This window comes from Corythoichthys intestinalis, chromosome 4, assembly GCF_030265065.1.
Source record: "Corythoichthys intestinalis isolate RoL2023-P3 chromosome 4, ASM3026506v1, whole genome shotgun sequence".
NCBI classification, from domain to species: domain Eukaryota; kingdom Metazoa; phylum Chordata; class Actinopteri; order Syngnathiformes; family Syngnathidae; genus Corythoichthys; species Corythoichthys intestinalis.
In genome coordinates this window covers 35298447-35302604 of record NC_080398.1, presented here as the reverse complement: position 1 = coordinate 35302604, position 4158 = coordinate 35298447, and the positions used below count along the sequence as shown (strand labels likewise).

The following is a 4158-nucleotide window of genomic DNA, read 5'->3' as shown; positions in this document are numbered from 1 at the left end:
ACTTCTGACATGTTTGAGTGGCAGGTGATTACGCCAATGGCATAAAAGCAGGAAGCAAAAATAATGGCCACCAGGGCTCCATCCAGCCATCGGACTCTGCTCGAGTCCAAGCCGAAAATAGGGCACCGGTACGGGGGTGTGACATCGGCATCTCACCGGTGTGCCGGCGATGGTACGGTGCCCTGTTGCGGCACACTGGCGGACCCCGATATCACTACCCCGGCGCGGAGGCCGGCTGTTGAGTAGACGGCCCGCGACTGACACGACACTCATTCAAAGCTGAAGCGACGGGGCTCCCGGCACGGGCTACTGGGCAGGCTAGTGTCGGGCCACTCGTCGGCCACTGCCATACCGGCGCGTCGCGACACTGCGGTTGGACCCCGATTGCCAACCGTCACGTCAGGGCAGTGGGTGAAGTTCCCCTCTTGAATCACATTAAGCAGCAGCGCACCATACCAGCGCGGGCACTCCGGTGAGATGCCGATGTCACCCCCCCGTACCAGTGCCCTATTTTCGGCTTGGACTCGAGCAGAGTCCGATGGCTCGATGGAGCCCTGGTGGCCATTAGTCATTCTTTTATGCCATTGGTGTAGTCACCTGCCACTCAAACATGTCGGAAGTAGCGTTGAAGTCGTATCTTTGTGTCAAAATGATTCAATCGAAAAAAAAGTGCCTTTAAAACCTTTTCCACTTCAAAAAGAAAAAAAGAAATGCGTTCAAAACTTTTTCCACTTGAAAAAAAAAGTTTTAAACTTTTTCCTTTAAAAAAAAGTGACACGTCAATAAAAAAATATATATATTTAAAAATATATATATTTTCAAAAAAATATATTTTTGCAAAAGGTTCTTTTTCTTTGATTAAAAATAAGTTTTTTTTTTATTAACGCAACTTTTATTGGGATTGAATGATTTAGACACAAATGTCCTACCCACACTATGGCTCAAACACATTTCACATTTCTTTGCTTTTGTGTGCAGTGAAGGTCGAATAAATACTGCTCTGAAAGTTAGTCTTGATATGGGCAAGTAACCATTTGCCTCAGCTTAAGATATCCTCGCAAATGGGTAAAGAAGTCTGCTCCTGAGCAGGGCTCCACAAAGTTGCACAACTGACGGTCAAATGCAGTTTCTCCACTTTTGCCTGCATCTTTTTGAGAGTGCCATGTCGATAGGTGTACTTTGAGTGCATTAAAAGATTTAAATGTGCAGAGGCAGTCCTTATGAAGACATGGGAGTAGGGATGTCCGAGTGTGGTATCCATGTTTTAAGCGGTAATGCTTAAGCAAGTAGGCTCTTTTCAGCAGAAAATGTGCAGTACTTGCAAGTCCACTGCATTAGAGAATACTGCTTTGGTTGACCTGAAAAGACATGATAATTTCAGCATTGAGAACTTGTTAGAAAAAAAAAAAGTTAAATTTTTTCTTAACAGTCACAAATTAAAATGTCCAATTATTTTTAATCACAAATTAAAATCTGCAATAAATTATTTTAATATTCACAAACTAAAATGTTTAACAATGAGTTATTTTTAAATTAACGTAATTGATTATTTTTGAACATTCAAATTGAGATGTACAATTAATTTCTTAATCCATCTGTAAAAACATTAATGCATGTTTGTTATCCCAACCCATGAAACAAATACAAATATTAAATGATTCATTGATCAGTGTATGAAACATACCTGTAATTGCTGAGACTGAGGTATGTGTGGACTTTTGACCATTTGCTTCAGCCTGATTGGGGGATGGTGAAAAAGAACACAAAATTAAGGCAACAATTTCAAAATATAGGCACATAAATGACCAACCTTAAACACACCAGGTTGTTATGGCGTCGAGTGTGATCTCTGCACTCTTTCTATCTGTATTCCTATATTAGGTTAGACCAAAGTTAAAGTGGTGAAATAACAGGGGGAAATGTGATCTAGTCCTCTGATTTTTGCGATTAATGCATTTTAAAACAATTTCAAATTATCAGTGCAGTTTGATCAAACATGGAGGGGGAGCACTGCACATGAAGAAAAGCAAATGGAAGGGCAGATGACAAACACTCTAAAGCAGGGGTCCCCAAACCTTTTCCTGTGAAGGCCACATGACTTTTCCCTTCTCTGATGAGGGGCCGGGTCAGTTTGTAACAGAAAAAGTGTGACGATTGCAGCAGTGCCTAAATGTAAAAAAATTATTGTTTTTCAGAAAGCCATAATTAAATAACCCTTTCTGAATTCTTCTTGGAACAAAATAAAATAAAAATAATTATACCATAATATAATATCATATAATAATGAATAATAATAACACAATTAATTAAATAGATAATAACCAAATAACCCTGTCTGGGTTCTTCACAGAAAAAAGCCAGGAAATAATAACACTATTGGGGGGGGGGGGGGGGGGGGGGTTCAGGGGGCCGGACCAATTGTGGAGGCGGGCCGTATCCGGCCGGCCCGCGGGCCGTAGTTTCGGGACCCCTGCTCCAACGCAAGAACCGATTACGTTGGCGCACATAAGGTCTGACTGTGCATTTAGCTCTTACCTGAGCCGAAATAGACAGGCTGAAGCTGACTTAATTCTAGCACTAACTCTGTAAATAAATCATTTTATCGACATTTCTAACATTTTTACGTGAGAAAGTAGCCGTTTAGATCCACAACGTGCAAATTCGGCGCTACTCAAGCTAGCCGTAGTGATTAAGGCACTTCCTGTTAGTTTCACAAAATAAAACACCCGCTAACGATAGAATTAGTGTTTTTATTTTTAAAACAGGAAGCGAACCTCCCCTCGGTCTACCTAACTTAAAACCGCTCGGTAACTGTTTTAAATCGGTTTTAAAAACCTCTCCCATCGCCTAAAAACGTTACGAGCCCCGTCTGTCAAGAATTCAAAACGCCGGCCGGCATAAAATGGGAGTCTACCATAAACTGTAGTCTACATTTGTTTCTGAAAATGATGAGGTTCCTGTCACGGTCATATAGCATGCTTGCTAGCGGTGATATTTGATGTAATTGACACTTCTCCTCCCTGGCAGCACACAGGCTACTACACTACAACAAGACAAATCGACGGTTTACAAAAGAGTAAAATATGTACTTACCAAATCAGTGTGCTGAGGACAAGTAAACCCACAATGGCGAAAATAACTGAGAAAGGTGTTGGAAAGAGCGCGAAAGTGGGCAGGGCAGATCTGCGCATGTCTGATAGAACGCCCAAAGGACACTGGGTACAAGAAATTATTTTTTCTAATTTGACTTAACTGGGATATATCAAGTTAAGCAAGTTCTCCAACCCCAAATTACTACTTACTTATTTAAAAGTAGTGTTCACAACAGGTTGATGAAAATTGAGTTTAGTTCACTTATCACATTTAATTAATTTGAATGTTAGCATTTACAGTGTAGTAGTTGATCTTTTTCTTATCACCCTGTGTTATTTCCCAACACAGAGAAGATATATCAATTGGGTGTCACTACGCACAGTCATGGCTGCACTTCCCATCATGCATTTGGGCAGAACAGTTAAATGGCTACAGTATCATTTACTGAAAGCTCAACAAATACACTAGATGGCATTATTGAGTCACAATTTACAAAGTCACATTTATCCTTTAAGAATTACAAGTCTTTCTATCCGTGAATCCCTCTCACAGAAAGAATGTTAATAATGTAAATGCCATCTTGAGGATTTATTGTCATAATAAACAAATACAGTACTTAAGTACTGTATGTTGAATGTATATATTAGTCCGAGTTTTATTCATTTTTTTCTTAATGCATTGCCAAAATGTATATGATCGGAAAAAATTATCGGGAATGATTGGAACTGAATCGGGAGCAAAAAAAAACAAACAATCGGATCGGGAAATATCGGGATTGGCAGATACTCAAACTAAAATGATCGGGATCGGATCGGGAGCAAAAAAACATGGTCGGAACAACCCTAATTGTTACATTTCAAATATAATCAACTTTAAATGGATTGCTAGCCTTGCAAGCAAGACGGTGCTTCCTGAGTCAACATATAGTAAAGTTTTGCAAACCTCATCTGTCCAACCACTTCCTCGAAAGAGAAAGAGGCGAGAGATGCAGACGTGACCAGGAAGCGCCAATCTGTTCGAATACAATGGCGGAATGCATACCGGTTCTTGTAGATAGGTCAATTT

The 4158-nt window shown here is 40.3% G+C and overlaps 1 long non-coding RNA gene across 1 annotated transcript; it reads right to left on the bottom strand.

The window, feature by feature from the left end:
• Positions 1-745: 745 nt before the first annotated feature.
• On the bottom strand, positions 746-3391 carry LOC130914214 (uncharacterized). Its single transcript, XR_009062857.1, has 3 exons — positions 3094-3391; positions 1685-2166; positions 746-1358 (listed from the first exon to the last, which is right to left on the bottom strand). It is a non-coding gene; the product is annotated as an uncharacterized LOC130914214 (long non-coding RNA).
• Positions 3392-4158: the final 767 nt, after the last annotated feature.